The following is a 19820-nucleotide window of genomic DNA, read 5'->3' as shown; positions in this document are numbered from 1 at the left end:
TTTTTTGTTTTTTGTTTTGTTTTTGTTTGAGACAAAGTCTTGCTCTGCTGCCTGGACTGGAGTGCAGTGGCACGATGTTGGCTCACTGCAACTTCTGTCTCTCTGGTTCAAGTGATTCTCCTGCCTCAGCCTCCTGAGTATCTGGGATTCCAGGTGCATGTCACCACACCAGGCTAATTTTTTTATATTTTTAGTAGAAAAGGGTCTTAATGTGTTGGTCAGGCTGGTCTCAAACTCCTGACTTTGCCATCTGCCCACTTAGGCCTCCCAAAGTGTTGAGATTACAGGCATGAACCATTGTGCCCAGCCTAGTTTTTTTGTTTTGTTTTTGACATGGAGTCTTGCTCTTGTTGCCCAGGCTGGAGAGCAATGGCACAATCTAAGCTCACTGCAATCTCCGAATCCTGGGCTCAAGTGATTTTCCTGCCTCAGCCTCCTGAGTAGCTGAGATTACAGGTGCCTGCCACCATGCCTGGCTAATTTTTGTATTTTTAGTAGAGATGGGGCTCGACCATGATGACCAGGCTGATCTCAAACTGCTGACCTCAGGTGATCTGTCCTCCTCAGCCTCCCAAAGTTCTGGGATTACAGGCATAAGCCACCATGCCCAGCCTCACATACATGTTTTTAAAAGCTCTTAACTGTATAACTCGATCAAGACAGTTGCAGGTGGGCAATAAATAAATAAATAAAACTCTTAACTCTTGGTGTTATTTATTTATTGGCTTATTTCTTGGAGACAGGGCCTCACTCTGTCACCTAGGCTGGAGTGCAGTGGCCCAGTCTTGGCTCACTGCAATCTCACCTTCCTGGGTTCCAGTGATGATCCTGCCTCAGCCTCTGGAGTAACTGGGATTACTGGCCCATAGCACCATGCTCAGCTAATTTTTGTATTATTATTTTTTTTAGTAGAGACCATATTTCTCCACGTTAGCCAGGCTAGTCTTGACCTCCTGACCTCAAGTGATTAGCCCACCTCAGCCTACCAAAGTGCTGGGGTTATAGGCATAAGCCACCACCCCAGGCCCATTCCTGCTATTATATACATTGTATTTTTTTCTTGTCAGACAACTAGGAAATTTACATTTGCAATTGATATGTAGCTTGGTTTGCGGTATAGCTTTATGCTGTTCTTTATCAGGGGGTAGATTTCTCTAGTGTTGCTCAGAGACAATTGGCAACCCTGGCTTAGAGTGCCTATGGCATTGGTGCCAGATGGGCTGGGGGTAGGCATTGTCTGAATTAGATGTTGGAGCTGATGACCCCTCATCACCAGGCACCTTCTATTCAAATTACCCTAGTTAGTGCGATAGGGACAACTGCTATGGAGTCTGCATCTTTTCATACAGCCCAGGGCCCTGAAAAGAGTCATTGTTTAATGAATGTTTACTGTCCGTCTGAGATTCCTGCAAAACCTAACTCTGCTACGATGTTCTCAGGTGGATGCAGATGATGACTTTAAAGTTCCTGTAGAGTTCACAAACTATTCACATGTGCTACAGATAATTTTAAGAATTCAGAGCTGGACAGGGTGGCTCACACCAGCAATTCTAGCATTTGGGGAGATCCAAGCAGGAAGATCATTTGAGTCCAGGAGTTTGAGACCAGCCTTGGCATCACAGGGAGACACTATCTGTACACACATAAAAAATTAGCCAGGTGTGGTGATAGTATCTGTAGTCCCAGCTACTCAGGAAGCTAAGGTGCACGGATCACTTGAACCTGATGATTGTGCCACTGCACTCCGTCTGGGCAAAAGAGGGAGACTCTATTACAAAAACTAAATAAACTGTTGTATCTATGTGTTGCTACCAAATTCTAATGTTTGAACTCAGGACTCTTTTCATCAAATCTTGTATTTACACCATCCAAAAAGAATTTATTTGATGGAATGAAACCACTGTGAATCCCCTGTGGTTCTAGGATACAGCACCTTTTAACACATGTGTTTGTCCTGTGTACCCTGGTCTCTGGTTCAATAACAACTCATCACTTAAGCCCTAGGGTCTGAGAAAAGGAGACAGTGTGAGCAGCTCTGATAGAGGATGAGCAGAAAGAAGTCATAAATGTGAACAGGATTAATCCAGGCTCTGACCTTTCCAGAGCTTTCCCCCAGCTCTCCCCTGCTCCCCTCCTCCCTGTTGTGTCTCCTGCTGCCCCCCACTACCCTCTGGGTGACAGGGGTGCTGTGCAGAGGAAATTCAGTCATTCCAATGTTTATTCTGTGTCACTGCAGTCCATTCTCCACAGAAACTGAGTTCCTGTCTCACTGAGTGACCTCCATGTGCTCATGTAGCACCAAAGACCTTTTCTGTCACAATCATTTTTTGATTATGCATTTAGTAGCATTCCCACAAGAAGAGTTGGAAAGATTCCTCTGATTATGAAAATAATCTGGCTGGGAACTCTGGCTCACTCATGTAATCTCAGCACTTTGGGAGTCAGAGGCAGGCAGATTATGAGGTCAGGAGATTGAGACAATCCTCGCCAATATGGTGAAACCCAGTATCTACTAAAATACAAAATAAAAATTAGCTGGGCATGATGGCATTCTCCCATAGTCCCAGCTACTCAGGAGGCTAAGGCAGAGAAATTGCTTGAACATGGGAGTTTGCAGTGAGCAGAGATTGTGCCGCTGGACTCCAGCCTTGTGACAGAGCAAGACTCTGTCTCAAAATATAAATAAATAAACTTATATCTTAGGCCAGATGCGGTGGCTCACGCCTGTAATCCCAATGCTTTGGGAGGCCTAGGCAGGTGGATCATTTGAAGTCAGGAGTTCGACAAATCCAGCCAACATGGTGAAACCTCTCCTCTACTAAAAATACAAAAATTAGCCAGGTGTGGTGACACACATTTGTAATTCCAGCTCCTTGGGAGGTTGAGGCAGGAACCTGGGTGGCAGAGGTTGCAGTGAGCTGAGATGGCCCCCACTGCACTCCAGCCTTGGTGAGTGAGTGAGACTCTGTTTCAGGAAAAAACAAAAACAAAAACAAAAACAAAAAAGAAGAAATAAAAGTAATCTTAGTTTTAGAAGATGTGGAAAATCCAAGGAAAGCAGATGGAAGAAAATAAAATTATCTGTTAGTTCGTGTCTGGGAGGAATTGTTGGGACTTTGTAGTAGACTCCTGTTGGATTTCTATGTAGTCATATGTAACAAGGCATACTTTACTAATATGTGAATGTACTGAACATTTTATTCCTTTTCACCTAAATGTATTAACAGTATTTTAGCATATCAGTTATTTTTTTCTACCGTGTTTTTTATATTATTCCTATTCTTATTCTTATTTTTTGAGACAGGATCTTACTCTGTCACCCAGGCTGGAGTGCAGTGGCATAATCATAGCTAACTGCAGCCTCGAGCTTCTGGGCTCAAATCATCCTCCCACTTTAGCCTTCCAAGTAGATGGGACCACAGGTCCATAATGCCATGATCAGCTAATTTACTTAAAATTGTTTTGTAGAGGCAGGAGCTCCCTATGTCACCTAGGCAGGTCTCAAACTCTTGGGTTCACATAATTCTTCCACTGTGGCCTCCCAAAGTGCTGGGGTTACAGATGTGAGCCACTGTGTCTGGCCTTGTACCATGTTTTTAGAAGCTGTATATATTTATTTTATATGTTAGGGAATTGTAGATGTTTAGTTATCAAAGAAGTGAGTTAATGTGGAAAATAATAAAATGTGATCTATTTCTAAACACTTTAAATTTAAACATCAGTGTGTATATATATACATATATATATACACACACATATATATATACATATATATATATATACACACACACATATATATATATAATTATTATTTTTTTTGAGATAGAGTTTCACTCTGTCACCCAGGCTGGAGTGCAGTGGTGCAATCTCAGCTCATTGCAACTTTCACCTCACAGGTTCAAGTGATTCTCCTCCCTCAGCCTCCTGAGTAGCAGGGACTACAGGTGCCTGCCACCATACCCAGCTAATTTTTGCATTTTTAGTAGAGACAGGGTTTCATCATATTGACCATGCTGGTCTCAAACTCTTGACCTCATGATCTGCCCACCTCAGCCTCCCAAAGTGCTGGGATTACAGGAGTGAGTCACTGTGCCCAGCCCTAAACAACAGCATATTCATTTTGCAATCTTTTTTTTTTTTTTTTGAGATAGAGTCTTAGTGTGTCATTCAGACTGGAGTGCATGAAATGCAGTGGTGCAGTCTCAGGTGACTGCATCATCAACCTCGTGGGCTGGAATGATCCTCCTATCTTAAGCTTCCCTACTAGATGGGAATACAGATGTGAGCCACAATGCCATCTCACTTTGGAATCTTTTTGTCTGGTTGAGGACTTTTCGGCCCCGTTACCCAGCCATGTGGAAAGGGCCTAATTCCCGATAAGGGAGGCCCTTCCAGGAGGAGGGTCCCTTATCTCACTCTATCCTGGCCCGACCCAAGACCAGCAACCTGCCCGCCCAGCAACTCACTAAACCAATCACCATCCGCCCCATCAGCTATCCCGTAACCTTCCGTCCCACTAGCTCCCGCCCGGCAGGCTTCCTGCCCAGCAACCAACCTAGCCAATTACTACCCGCCAGATCAGCTCTCCCTAACCAATCGCTACCTGCCAAGTCAGCTCTTTCACCGCCCCGGGCCCTCGGTCCCTATAAAGCCGACTGAACAAAGAAAGCGCGCGCGATTCCTCCCTGCCCGCTTGAGTCGCCCGGAGATCCCAATAAAGCCGCCATCAGCAGCCGCGTGTCCTGCCTCGTGTTCACTGGGTGCCTGCCTCGAAGAGTTTTGGGGTCCCACCACCGGGGTCGCACACTTTTGGCTACTGGTGTGAAGTCCATTTTTGGAGAGAGAGTCCACTTATTCCAATGTTTTGTCTAAACCATCCCTGTAATATCCAATTTTGATTTCTATAGAATGGATGAATGAAGACAGAACATAAAAAACTTTTTTTTTTTTTTTTTTGATATGGAGTTTTGCTCTTGTTGCCCAGGCTAGAGTGAAATGGTGAGAGATCTCCATTCACTGCACAACATCTGCCTCCTGGGTTCAAGGGATTTTCCTGCCTCAGCCTCCTGATTAGCTGGGATTACAGATGCACAACACCATGACTGGCTAATTTTTGTATTTTTAGTAGAAACACGGTTTTGGTGGGGCGCGGTGGCTCACACCTGTAATCCCAGCACTTTGGGAGGCCGAGGCAGGTGAATCACGAGGTGAAGAGATCGAGACCATCCTGGTCAACATGGTGAAACCCCGTCTCTACTAAAAATACAAAAAATTAACTGGGCATGGTGGTGCGTGCCTGTAATCCCAGCTACTCAGGAGGCTGAGGCAGGAGAATTGCCTGAACCCAGGAGGGGGAGGTTGCGGTGAGCCGAGATCACGCCATTGCACTCCAGCCTGGGTAACAAGAGCGAAACTCCGTCTCAAAAAAAAAAAAAAAAAAAAAGAAACACGATTTCACCATGTTGGTCAGGCTGGTCTCAAACTCTTCACCTTAGGTTATCTGCCTCCCTCGGCTTTCCAATGTACTGGGATGACTGGTGTGAGCCACAGCACCTGGCTTGGAATGTAAAAGAACTTTAAAGTCATTTATACAACCTCCTAGATCAGGTGTAAATGTTTCCAGGCTAGGCCAGGTGTGTGGCTCATACCTGTAATCGCAACACTTTGAAAGGCTGACAGGAGGATCACTTGAGGTGAGGAGTTGGACGCCAGCCTGCAGCTTCTGCCTCTGGGTTCAAGCAAGTCTCCTCACTCAGCCTCCCAAGTAGTTGGAATTACAGGCATATACCACCACACCTGGCCAATTTATTTATTTATTTATTTTTAATTTTTATCACAGGGGAAAGTGCAAATGCAGTCCCCCTCTACCACAAATTTTGCAGTCCAGTTTCCCACATTTGGAGAAATCACAGGGGCCAGCACATCCAGAGTGCAATGGATGACCCTCACCCTGGAAAAACCACCTTCATGATCATGGTATCTCTCCTGCCAGGTAATTTTTGTGTTTTCAGTAGAGATGGGGTTTCATCATGTTGGCCAGGCTGGTCTCAAATTCCTGACATCAGCTTAACCACCCACCTGGGCCTCCCAAAGTGCTGGGATTACAGGCACAAGCCACCTGGCCCACCCTCACATATATCTGTTTTTCAAAGCTCTTCACTCTTGGTATTATTTATTTATTTATTTATTGGAGATAAGGTGTCACTCTGTGGCCCAGGCTGGAATGCAGTGGCACAATCACAGCTTACTGCAAACTCCACTTTCTGGGTTCAAGTGACCCTATAGCCTCAGCCTCCTGAGTAACTGGGATTACAGGTGCACTTGGCTAATTTTTGTAGTTTTTTTAGTAGAGACCAGGTTTCACCATGTTAGCCAGGCTGGCCTTAACCTCCTGATCTCAAGTGATCTGCCCATCTCAGCCTCCCAAAGTCCTGGGGCTACAGGCATGAGCCACCCTGCCCAGCCCACTCCTGCTATTATTTAAATTGTATTTTTTGGTTGTCAAACAATTGACATTTGGAATTGATATTTAGCTTTACTTGTAGTGTAGCTTTCTGCTGTTCTTTACCAGGGATTATTTTTCTAAAGTTTTTCTCATAGGGAATTGGCAACAATAGCTTACAGTTCAAATGGGGTTGGTGCCGGATGGCCTGGGGGTGGGTATTGTCTGAATCAGATACTGGAGTTGATGACCTCTCACCCCCAGGTGTCTTCTTTTCAAATGATGATAGTTAATGGGATATTGACAACTACTAAGGAATCTATATCTTTGTATACAGCATGGGGCCCTGAAAAGAGTCATTGTTTAGTGAATATTTACTGGCTGGCTGAGATTCCTACAAAAGTCTAACTCTGTTACAATGTTCTCAGGTGCATGCCGATTATGACTTTAAAGTTTGTGTACAGTTCACAAACTCTATTCACATGTGCTACAGATAATTTTAAGAATTCAAGGCTAGACTTGGTGGCTCACACCGGCAATTCCAGCATTTTGGGAGACCCAAGCAGGAATATCATTTGAGTCCTGGAGCTCTAGACCAACATGGGCAACATAGGGAGACTTCATCTCCACACACACAAAAAAATTAGCCAGGTGTGGTGACAGCGCTTATACTCCCAGCTACTCAGAAAGCTAAGGTGGGAGGATCACTTCACCCTGGGAGGTCAACATTGCAGTGAGTCCTGATTATGCCAGTGCACTCCAGTCTGGGCAACAGAGGGACACCCTATGGCAAAAAGTAAATAAACTGTTGTATCTCTGTCTTCCTATCAAAATTTAAACTTAGGACGGCCAGGTGCAGTGGCTCACACCTTAATCCCAGCACTTTGGGAGGCCGAGGTGGGTGGATCACGAGGTTAAGAGATCGAGACCATCCTGGTCAGCATGGTGAAACCCCGTCTCTACTAAATATACAAAAAAAATTAGCTGGGCATGGTGGCGTGCACCTGTAGTCCCAGCTACTCAGGAGACCGAGGCAGAAGAATTGCTTGAACCCAGGAGGCAGAGGTTGCAGTGAGCCGAGATAGTGCCATTGCACACTCCAGCCTGGGTAACAAGAGTGAAACTCTGACTCACAAAAAAAAAAAAAAAAAATTTAAACTTAGGACTCTTTCCATCAAATCCTGTATTTACACCATCCAAAAAGAATTTATGTGATATAATGAAACCACTGTGAGTCCCCTGTGGTTCTATGATACAGCACCTTTTAACACAGGTGCTTGTCCTCTGCACCCTGGTCTCTGGTTCAATAACAACTAGTCACATAAGCCCTAGAGTCTGAGAAAAGGAGACAGTGTGAGCAGCTCTGATAAAGGATGAGCAGAAAATAGTCCAAAATCTGAACAGGATCAACCCAGGCTCTGACTTTCCAGAGCTTTCCCCCAGCTCTGCCCTGCCCCCTCCTCCCTGGGGTGCCTCCTGGTGTCCCTCCACCCTGGGGTGACAGGGGTGCTGTGAAATCCCCTGTGGTTTTTCCTGCAGAGGAAATTCAGTCATTCCCAGGTTTATTCTGTGTCACTGCAGTCCATTCTCCACAGAAACTGAGTTTCTGTCTCACTGAGCGACCTCCAAGTGCTCATGTAGCACCAAAGGCTTTTTCTGTCACAATAATGTTTTTGATTATCAATTTAGTAGGATTTCCACATGAAAAGTTGAAAAGACTAACAAAAACTTAAATAATATTGCTTCTGATTATAAAAATAATCAGGCCAGATGCAGTGGCTAATGCCTGTAATCCTAGCACTTTGGGGAGCTGAGGCTGGCAAATTACTTCAGGCCAGAAGTTCAAGACCAGCCTGGCCAACATGGTGAAACTTCATCTCTACTAAAATTATAGAAATTAGCTGTGGGTAGCGGTGCATGCCTGTAATCCCAGCTACTTGGAAGGTTGAGGCAGGAGAATTGCTTGAACCTGGGAGGAAGTGATTGCAGTGAGCTGAGATCTCACAACTCCAATCCAGCCTGTGTGACAGTGAGTGAGACTCTGTTTTTTTTTTTTTTTTTTTTGTTAAAGGAAGAAATAAAAGTAATCTTAGTTTTAGAAGATTTGGAAAATCCAAAGAAAGCAGAAGGAAGAAAATAAAATTATCTGTTAGTTCATGTCTGGGAGGAATTGTTAGGATTTTGTAGTAGACTCCTCTAGGATTTCTAGTCATATGTAACAAAGGCATACTTTACTAAGATGTGAATGTACTGCAAATTTTGTTCTAACTTGCCTTTTCAGTTAATTGTATTATCAGTATTTTAGCATTCAGTCATTTTTTTTCTACTGTGCTTTTTTTATTCATCTTTTAAAATTTTTTTATCTTTAATTTTAATTTAATTTATTTTATTATTATACTTTAAGTTCTAGGGTACATTTGATATGGAGTCTTGCTCTGTTGCCCATGCTGCAGGGCACTGGGCACAATCTAGGCTCACAGCAACCTCTGTCTCCCAGGTTCAAGCCATTCTTCCACCTCAGCCTCTGGAGTAGCTGGACTACAGACACCCACCCTTACGCCCACCTAATTTTTGTGTTTTTAGTAGAGATGTGGTTTCACCATGTTAGCCAGGCTGGTCTTGAACTCCTGAACTCAGGTGATTTGCCTGCCTTGGCCTCCCAGAGTGCTGCAATTACAGCTGTGAGCCACTGTGCCCAGCCTCATCACTCACTGAAGCCTCAAGTTCCTGGGTTCAAATGATTCTCCCACTTCAGCCTCCCAATTAGCTGGGACCACAGGTGCATGCTGCCATGATCAGCTAATTTACTTAAAACTGTTTTGTAGAGACAGGTTCTCCCTATGTTGCCTAGGCTGCTCTCAAATTCTTGGGTTCATGTAATCCTGCCACCATGGCCTCCCAAAGTGTTGGAATTACAGGTGTGAGCCAACGTGCCTGGCCTTGCACCATGTTTTTAGAAGCTGTATATATTTATTTTATATTCTAGGGAACAGTAGATGTTTAGTTATTGAAGAAGTGTGTCAATGAGGAAAATAATAAAATATATGTATAAACACTTTATTTTAAATTTAAACAACAGTATATTTATTCACTTTGCAATCTTTTGTCTTTTTTTTTTTTTTTTTTTGAGATAGAGTCTCACTTTGTCACTCAGGCTGGAGTGCATGAAGTGCAGTGGTGCAGTTTTGGGTGAATGCATCCTCAATCTCCTGGGCTGGAATAATCCCCCCATGTCAGCCTCCTTCCTAGATGGGACTACAAGTATATATATATATATTTGGCATATTTTATAGAGATGAGGTTTTGCCATGTTGCCCAGGCTGGTCTCAAATTCCTGGACTCAAGTGATCCACCCTCCTCAGCCTCCAAAAGTGCTGGAATAATAGGTGTGAGCCACCTCACCCTGTCTCACTTTGCAATCTTTTGGCTACAGGCATAAAGCCTATTCTTGGAGAGAGGGTCCACTTATTCCAGTTTCTTGTCTAAACCATCCCTGTAATATCCAGTTTTGATTTCTGTAGAATGGACAAATAAAGGCAGAACGTAAAAGACTCTTTATTTTTTTTGAGATGGAGTTTTACTCTTGTTGCCCAGGCTGGAGTGCAATGGAGAGAGATCTAGACTCACTGCACAACCTCTGCCTCCTGGGTTCAAGTGATTCTCCTGCCTCAGCCTCTTGAGTAGCTGGGATTACAAACACACACCACCACACCTGGCTAATTTTTGTGTTTTTAGTAGAGACAAGGGTTTTATCATATTGGCTAGGCTGGTCTCAAACACTTGACCTTGGATGTTCTGCCTCCCTCAGCTTCCTAAAGTGCTGGGATTACTGGCATGAGCCACGGCACCCAGCTCAGAATGTAAAAGAACTTTAAAGACACTTAACACAACCTCCTAGATCAGGTGCAAATGTTTCCAGGCTAGGCCAGGTGTGGTGAATCATAGCTGTAATCCCAACACTTTGGGAGGCTGACAGGAGGATCATTTGAGGTGAGGAGTTGGACACCAGCCTGTCTGACAAAATAAGATTCTCATCTTTCTTTTTCTTTTTTTTTTGAGACAGAGTTTCGCTCTTGTTACCCAGGCTGGAGTGTAATGGCACGATCTCGGCTAACCGCAACCTCCGCCTCCTGGGTTCAGGTAATTCTCCTGCCTCAGCCTCCTGAGTAGCTGGGGTTACAGGCACGCGCCACCATGCCCAGCTAATTTTTTTGTATTTTTAGTAGAGACAGGGTTTCACCATGTTGACCAGGATGGTCTCGATCTCTTGACCTCGTGATCCACCCGCCTCGGCCTCCCAAAGTGCTGGGATTATAGGCGTGAGCCACCGCGCCCGGCCCCATCTTTCTTTTAAAGAAGGAAAAATTTCCAAACTTTAAATATATGTGTGTGTGTGTGTGTGTGTATATATATATATGTAGAGAGAGAGAGAGAGTCTTGCTCTGTTGCCAAGGCTGGAGTGCAGTGGTATGATCTCAGCTCACTGCAACTTCTGCCTCCAGTGTTCTACAGGAGAGTGGAGAATGTCAGTTAATGTGACCAATTAGGCCGGGCGCGGTGGCTCAAGCCTGTAATCCCAGCACTTTGGGAGGCTGAGGTGGGTGGATCATGAGGTCAAGAGATCGAGACCATCCTGGTCAACATGGTGAAACCTCGTCTCTACTAAAAATTCAAAAAATTAGCTGGGCATAGTGGCATGTGCCTGTAATCCCAGCTACTCAGGAGGCTGAAGCAGGAGAATTGCCTGAACCCAGGAGGCAGAGGCTGCGGTGAACCGAGATCGCGCCATTGCACTCCAGCCTAGGTAACAAGAGTGAAACTCCATCTCAAAAAAAAAAAAAAAAAAAAATGTGACCAATCAGGTAGTGGAGTTAGGAGAGTGTCTGCCCTGTCCACTGTGTGGGTGTGCCCAAAGTCATTATTCCTTTTCTTGTGGCTGGAATTTCCAGTGGTTTACAGTTTAGTTTTCTCAACTGTGCATGATCATGATGATCCTTAGGATGAATTCCTGGAGGTGTAATTGTGCTATGTATGTACTTAGATGTACATGCCCATACACGTACTATGTCTTTGAGACATATTGCCAGATAACCAAAAAGTTTGTGCCAGGTTTCACCAGATTGTAGGAGAGTGTCCATTTTCATATTCTCTTTTCAAAATTGAATTTGATGACAGGTTAAGTATGGTGGTTCATGTCTATAATCCCAAAACTTTGGGAGGCTGAAGCAGTAGGATCCCTTGAGCCCAGGAGTTTGAGGCCAGCTGGCAGAACAGGGAGACCACCATCTCTCTAAAAATTTTAAAAAATATATAAGCATGGAGGCTAGATGGTAAAAAAAAGGAAAAAATAATTTAAAAAATATATTAGCCAGGCATGCTGGCACACACCTATATGTAGTCCCAGCTACTCTGGAGGCTGAGGTGAGAGGATTGCTTTACTTCAGGAGTTTGAAGCTGCAGTGAGCCATGATTATATCACTCTATTATACCCTAGGTGACAGAGCAAGACCTTAACTCAAAAAAAAAATTTTAATGACTAGGCACAGTGGCTCATGCCTGTAATCTCAGCACTTTGGGAGGCAGAGGTGGGTGGATCATCTGAGGTCAGGAGTTTGTGACCAGCCTGGCCAATATGGTGAAGCCCCATCCCTACTAAAAATATAAAAAAATTTAGGTGGGCATGGTGGTGCATGCTTGTAATCCCAGCTGCTCAGGATGCTGAGGCAGGAGAATCACTTGAACCTGGGAGGTAGAGGTTGCCGTGAGCCAAGATCATGCCATTGGCCTCCAATCAGGGCAACAAGAGCAAAACTCCGTCTCAAAAAAAAAAAAAAAGTAAATCCAAAAAAGAAATAATTAGATGACAATTTAAAAATCTACAAAATATTCTCAGTTTGATAGGTGAAATTTTAAATTGCATCTTTAGTATTTTTGATATCCAAATGCTTATTTTTCTATTAAAACATTATCTTTCTTTGTGACCTGATGAACATAACCTGTGCTCACTTTTCTGTTCAGGTGTGTTTACCTGTTTCCTGTTGGTTTGCATCCACTCTTTATTTATTCTTATTTTATTTTAGTTTTTATAGATTCTCACTCTATCACCCAAGCTGGAGTGCAGTGGCATAATTTTGGCTCACTGCAACCTCCATCTACTAGATTCAAGTGGTTCATGTTCCTTAGTCTCTCAGGTTGCTAAGATTACAGGTGTGTGCCACAACATTTGGCTAATATTTGTATTTTCAGTAGAGATGGGGTTTCAGCATGTTAGCTATGCTGGTCTCAAACTCCTGACCTCAGGTAATCCACCCCCCTCGGCTTTTCAAAGTGCTGGGATCACAGGCCAGAGCCACCATGCCAGGCCCCACTCTTTATTAATTATCACTGACAGCAAAATGTTCACATTATGTTTGCTTCTTTCATTGAGCAACATTGGAACTGTCATTTATTTTAATATAAGCCTATGGAGGACATATCTTGGATTTTAACATTTAATACAGACAATTTGGGGGTAGTTTAAATGTTTCTTTATTTGGTTAATTTTTGTACATATTTGTTTATGTTTATTTAGTATGATCATCAAGATTCTTTGAGACCCCTGTTTAACACAGTAATTTGTATATTCTTGGAATGTCTCAGGTAAAGGATTACAGCATAGCATAGTTGCAGCACATCAGATCTTTACAACTATTGCATAATAGGTTATGTTCTCTGATTAAAAGTAACGATGACTTGGAGTATTTTATATGGTTCTGTTTTTTGGACAGATGTTTCTTTTGCCTTTCAGAAATATCAGGGTTTGAATTAAAATATTTTATGCCACCTGTGTTGCTGGAACCTAAATCATATTTTGTAAGGAAAAGGGATGAAGAGGGAGATATTTATGGTGAGTGTTCAATCTCTAAATTTGTCTTCATGGCAAAGTTTGGGGATCAGTCATAAAATCATATCTGTCTTCAGTCTGGTGTAACTTTTAAAATAATAAAGTTTTTTAAAAATCCAGTTATTTATTTTTGGAGGTTATCATCATTTTAGAGCTTTCTTTGAAAATTTGTCATTTATTAATTGAAACATCTTGTTTGAAATAATGTGCAGCATAAAAGAGAAATCATAGGCCATCATTTGAGTGACATTTGATCCTTGAAACTACTTTGTCCATGTTTTTGAGCTCTCCTTCCCTTGGCCCCTGTTTTTGTTAACTTGGGTGTTAGTCTGAAAGGCTAATGGTGAGGAGATTGTGCATTCCTTTATTGAGGCCTAAACTTGCCAAATGGCACATTTTGTAGATTGTCATAGGATCCTACTGGAGAATAAATGGTGATGGCGCACTGTAGCAGAACTGCCCCCTCTGGGTCCTGTGGTCAGACACCACCCACTTAGCCAGAATTATTGCCCTGCATTGATTCTGGACTATGAGCTTCAGGAAGCCCCTGGAGAACAGATTTGGAGGAAAGATGGCAGGTCAATCTGTTAAAATGCATATCCTTGAGTGACTTAGTTGTTGTTGTTGTTTTGAGATGGAGTTTTGCTTTTGTTGCCCAGGCTGGAGTGCAATGGTAGGATCTCAGCTCACTGAAACTTTCACTCCCGGGTTCAAGTGATTCTCCTGCCTCAGACTCCCAAATTGCTGGGGCTACAGGCATGATCCACCACGCTCAGCTAATTTTGTATTTTTAGTAGAGACAAGGTTTCACCATGTTGCCCAGGCTGATCTCAAACCCCTGACCTCAGGTGATCCACCCACCTTGGCCTCTCAAAGTGCTGAGATTACAGGTGTGAGACACACACCTGGCCAAGTGACTTAGTTTTTGTTCAAATGGAAATTTAAATTTTGTAAGAGGAAAAAAATTATGCAGAAGATAAGTTATTACAGTGTGTTACTATCATTAAATTTATCTAATGAAATAAATAGACTAGATAAACAGAGACTGTCTCTCCCTTTGAAGGGGATGGATTGGTGGTGTTCTCAGCAAAGTGCTGTGCAGACAACTTACCTCTGAGGCCCCCAGGCCCAAGGTCCTCCATCCTCCCATGGAGGCTGTTTGCCCTTGCACTGGAGGAATTATTGGCATATTAGGACAAACATGGCTTGTAGCAGAGCAGAAGACTCAATGGGGCAGAGAATTCTGAGTGGATCTACATGACTTGGTTTAATTCTCAGCTCTGCCACTTGTCCAGGCTGTGACCCTAGGCAAATACTTCTCCTGAGCCTCAGTTTATTCTGTAAAATGAGGGTGACGGGCTGGGTTCAGTGGCTCATGCCTGTAATCCCAGCACTGTGGGAGGCCAAGGTGGGCAGATCACTTGAACCCAGGAGACTGAGACCAGCCTGGCCAACATGGGGAAACTCTATCTCTACAAAAATTACAAAATTACTGGGCATGGTGGCACACACCTATATTCTCAGTTACACCAGAGGCTGAGGTGGGAGAATCGCTTGAGGCTAGGAGGCAGAGGTTACAGTGAGTTGAGATCCCACCACTGCACTCCAGCCTAGGTGACAGAGCCAGACCCTGACTCAAATAAAAAAAGAAAAGGAAAAGAAGAGTGCTAGGCATACCATCCTCACAGGAAAGTGAAGGGTAAAGGAGATAATACAGCAGATGCTTGTTCCTGTCTCTGGCTGAACTTGGATGGATTCAAAGAGGAAAATACAAAGCTTTGAAGAAATTAGGAACTCTGAACAGGGCTGATCAGAACTCTGGGAGAGGCTGGGCAGGTGGTTCACGCCTGTAATGCTAGCACTTTGGGAGGCCAAGGCAGGCAGATTGCCTGAGGTTGGGGGTTTGAGACCAGGCTGACCAACATGGAGAAACCCCATCTCTACTAAAAATACAAAATTAGCTGGGTGTGGTGGCACATGCCTGAAATCCCAGCTACTAGCTACTTGGGAGGCTGAGGTAGGAGTATTGCTTGAATCCAAGAGGAGGAGGTTGCAGTGAATCGTGATCTTGCCATTACACTCCAGCCTCGGCAAAAAGAGTGAAACTCCACCTCAAAAAAAAAAAAAAAAAAAAAAAAAAATAGGCTGGGTGCGGTGGCTCATGATTGTAATCCCAGCACTTTGGGAGGCCAAGGCGGGCAGATCACAAGGTCAGGAGTTCAAGACCAGCCTAGCCAACACATCAAGAGGATGGATTAAATAAGGGTACATCCAAATAGCATACCCATGCAACCAATGAAAAATAATTTAGAACCTGATACAAACTGCCAATTTTGAGACAATAAGGGGGCTCCAAACACTGCCTATGTGACAATAATAATGAATTATTGTTGTTAACTGTTTGGGGTATTTTTTTTAAGTTCTCTTTGAGGCCCCGGGGCAGTGGCTCAGGCCTGTAATCCCAGCACTTTGGGGGGCCGAGGTGGGTGGATGACCTAAGGGTAGGAGATTGAGACCAGCCTGGCCAACATGGCAAAACTCCATCTCTACTAAAAATACAAAAATTAGCTGGGCATGGTGGTGGGGGCCTGTAATCCCAGCTATTTCGGAGGCTGAGGCAGGAGAATCACTTGAACCTGGGAGGCAGAGGTTGCAGTGAGCAGAGATTATTCCACTGCACTCCAGCCTGGGTGACAGAGGGAGGCTCCATCTGGGGGAGTGGAGGGGGTGAGTGGAGAAGCTTTTGTGAAACAGTTCAGAGGAACACAAAAGAAGAGGGATTGTGCTGATGCCCTTCATCCCTATTGCTGTCTTAGATAACTGTGCCTGACCAGTTTAATCATTTCACTAATAGTCATTAAATATTCTAGTTTGTATCTTTCAAATAAAACTATTTTTTTTTTTCTCCAGACAAGAGTCTTGCTCTGTTGCCCAGGCTGGAGTACAATGGTGAGATCTCAGTTCACTGCAACTTCCACCTCCCAGGTTTAAGTAATTCTCCTGCCTCCAAGTAGCTGGGATTTCAGGCACCGGCCACCACATCCAGCTAATTTTTTGTATTTTTAGTAGAGATGAAGTTTTGCCATGTTGGCCAGGCTGGTCTCAATCTCCTACCCTTAGGTCATCCACCCCCCCCTCCCCCAAAGTGCTGGGATTACAGGCCTGAGCCACTGCCCCGGGGCCTCAAGGAGAACTTAAAAAAATTACCCCAAACAGTTAACAACAATAATTCATTATTATTGTCACATAGGCAGTGTTTGGAGCCCCCTTATTGTCTCAAAATTGGCAGTTTGTATCAGGTTCTAAATTATTTTTCATTGGTTGCATGGGTATGCTATTTGGATGTACCCTTATTTAATCCATCCTCTTGATGGGCTGTGAACTGAATGTAATTTACATAATGAAACCCTATCCTTCTAATGGGGTGGTATTAGGAGGTGGGGTCTTTGGGAGGTTATCAGGGATGGATAAGGTCTTGAGGTCAGAGCAGCCACAAAGAGATACATTGTCTTAAAGGAGGTCCCAGCGTGAGTTTCTTCTCTTTCTACCTTGTGAAGACTCAGTGAGGAGCCAGCCTCAGCAGCCAGAAAGCAGGCTGTGATCTGTGACTTCTACTCTCCAGAATGGTGAGAAATAATGTTGTTTGTAAGTCACCATGGCTTTGGCGCTTTGGTAGAGCAGCCCGAAGAGACATTAAGTTGTTTGCCTTTATATAATTATATCTGTGATGAATATACTAGAACTGGGTTTGGCTCTCATTTCCTCAGGCTGAACCTCCAGCTGAGGTTGCCCTAAAATTGTTGGCAGAGGAATTCCCACATGGGAGCGCCTTAGTCTCTATGAAAATGGGACTTGTTGGGACTCCAAAGAAGGAAGCACCAAGCGCCCGGGTGGTTGGTCCAAAGTGTTCATTAGGGGAACTTATCTGGTGGTGTAGCCTATGCTTGGATAGGCACTGAGAGAAAAGGATGCTGTGCTTAGGTATGTCCCTGTCAAGGGTGTCATGGTATGGAGTTCACAGGAAAGATTCAGGAATTTGGCTCAGGGCCAGTGCGAGTTTCTTTCAGCATTTTGGGTAACAAGTCTAATATCTTTGTTTAGTGCCTGGGAATATTCATGGCCCCAGCTTGGGTTCAAGCCTGCAAGAGAAATGAGCTGCCCAGCTCACAGAACAGTCAAAACACCTGGTGTTTCTTGGTCAGGACAGTAGAGAAAGTGCGAGAACTGGGGGACATCACAGCCCCTCTTGCTGGCTTCTTGGAGGTGGAGTTACAGGGTCATGAAGGAGGAAGGACTGGGAGGGTTGGGCAAGGTTGGGCGGGGTTGGACAGGAACCGGGCACCAGAGCCGGGTTTGTCTCTGCTCACATCTCTGCTGGTCCAGTGGTGGAGGTTTTCCTTTGTATTTCTCTCAGTATAAAAGGAATGGAATACAGTGGCTTATGTGTTCACAACTTAGGGTCTTTCATAAAATGGGTATTATCCTAGGAGGCATTTGTGTTTTTTTTTTTTTTTTTGAGACGGCGTTTCGCTCTTGTTACCCAGGCTGGAGTGCAATGGCGCGATCTCGGCTCACCGCAACCTCCGCCTCCTGGGTTCAGGCAATTCTCCTGCCTCAGCCTCCTGAGTAGCTGGGATTACAGGCACACACCACCATGCCCAGCTAATTTTTTGTGTTTTTAGTAGAGACGGGGTTTCACCATGTTGACCAGGATGGTCTCGATCTCTTGACGTCGCGATCCACCTGCCTCGGCTTCCCAAAGTGCTGGGATTACAGGCATGAGTCACCGTGCCCGGCCCCGGCATTTGTGTGTGTTTTTTTTTTTTGAGTCGGAGTTTCGCTTTTGTTACCCGGCTGGAGTGCAATGGCGCGATCTCGGCTCATCGCAACCTCCGCCTCCTGGGTTCCAGCAATTCTTCTGCCTCAGCCTCCTGAGTAGCTGGGACTACAGGCGCACTCCACCATGCCCAGCTATTTTTTTTTTTTTTTGTATTTTTAGTAGAGACGAGGTTTCACCATGTTGACCAGGATGGTCTCGATCTCTTGACCTCGTGATCCACCCGCCTCGGGCTCCCAAAGTGCTGGGATTATAGGCGTGAGCCACCGTGCCTGGCCGGCATTTGTGTTTTAATTGACTTAATGGTTCTTATCCAAAGCCTGGTCTGACTGTCTATTCATGTACAGTTTTTCTTTTGTTCTAAAAATAATGATATTCAGGAAAGTTTTAACAGTTTGTAAATGTTGACCTTGCATGTAAGTTTATAGGTTATTATATATGTATTTTAAGTGCTGTTATCAGTGAGTTTTTCCTCATTGTATTTTTGCATTGGTTACTATTGCTTTTGTGGATATTTGTCTATTTTTCTCAAGGATTCTTATGACTGATAAAACCTGAATGTGAATGATCACATACTACAGAATGCACAGCTATTAAGCATAGAGCTCAATGATTTTTAAAAATCTTGCACACTCGTCTCTACCACCCAGGTGATGTTACAAACCATAAAAGATCATCCTGGGCAGTGCCATCCCTGTGCTTCTCAGGCTCAATGTCAAGCCTATGAGAAGTTAACTATGTTTACAACAGCAATACTTTGCTCACTGAAGGGGCCTCCTTTATCTGTTCTATTGTTTTTTGTTTGTTTGTTTGAGATGGAGTCTCACTCTGCCACCAGGCTGGAGTGCAGTGTTGCCTCCCAAAGAGCTGGATTACAGGAATGAGCCACTGTGCCCGGCCTGTTCTCCTATTGTTAAAGTTGAGTTTGGTTATTTTCCATTTATAGCAATGATGACAAACTAGTTTTGAACACCTTGCTACAGGCTTTGGTGTACATCTGTTTGTGCTCCCATTGAGTGTTTAACAGGGTGGCACAGTGGGGTGGTAGGGCAAGTGGTGAGTCCATGGGGTCTCCCTCTCATGCCCAGTGGTTTTCCAGAGTACATAGCATGTGGGGCCCTTCTCCTGCTCCTGTTACCTGCAGGTGGTGTCATGTCACTGTATAACAGCTTTCAGCCATTTTGTTTGGTGTGCATTGGTTACATTGGGGTTTCGATTTGTTTTTCATGGTGATTAAGCATGTTGAGCACTTTTTCTTGTGCTTGTTGGTTTTCAAATAACCTTTGTTGTCAGATGCCTGTTAGAGGCTCTTGTTCACTTAAAAGAATGAGGCCAGGAGTTCGTGACCAGCTGGTCAACACTTCATAGACCCCATGTTGCCTCCATTGCCTGGGCAATAGATCACATCTCTTTAAAAAGGGGGGGGGCTGTTTGTCTTTGTGTGGTGATTCTTAGGGCTTGTCTTATTTTGGACCTGGGTCATGTCTATGTATTCCAAGTATGTCCTCTCTGTCTCTGGTTTGCTTTTTTAAAATTTTTAAGGGTTTCTTTTGATGAAGAGGTTATTGATATTCCTATTTCTATTGGAATATTGCTTCTGCATTAGTCTCTTTTTTTTTCTTCCATTCAAATTGCACATTTGTTAGGGCTTTTTACAT

General features: G+C 44.0%; 1 non-coding gene across 1 annotated transcript; it reads right to left on the bottom strand.

The window, feature by feature from the left end:
• Nucleotides 1-5836: 5836 nt before the first annotated feature.
• Nucleotides 5837-6000, bottom strand: LOC135268613 (U1 spliceosomal RNA). Its single transcript, XR_010336913.1, has one exon. It is a non-coding gene; the product is annotated as a U1 spliceosomal RNA (small nuclear RNA).
• Nucleotides 6001-19820: the final 13820 nt, after the last annotated feature.

This window comes from Aotus nancymaae, unplaced genomic scaffold (assembly GCF_030222135.1).
Source record: "Aotus nancymaae isolate 86718 unplaced genomic scaffold, 86718_ANA_hifiasm-v0.15.2.pri h1tg000040l, whole genome shotgun sequence".
In the NCBI taxonomy this organism is placed as follows: domain Eukaryota; kingdom Metazoa; phylum Chordata; class Mammalia; order Primates; family Aotidae; genus Aotus; species Aotus nancymaae.
Note: the sequence above shows the minus strand (reverse complement) of the source record. Positions and strands in the feature narration are given on the sequence as shown.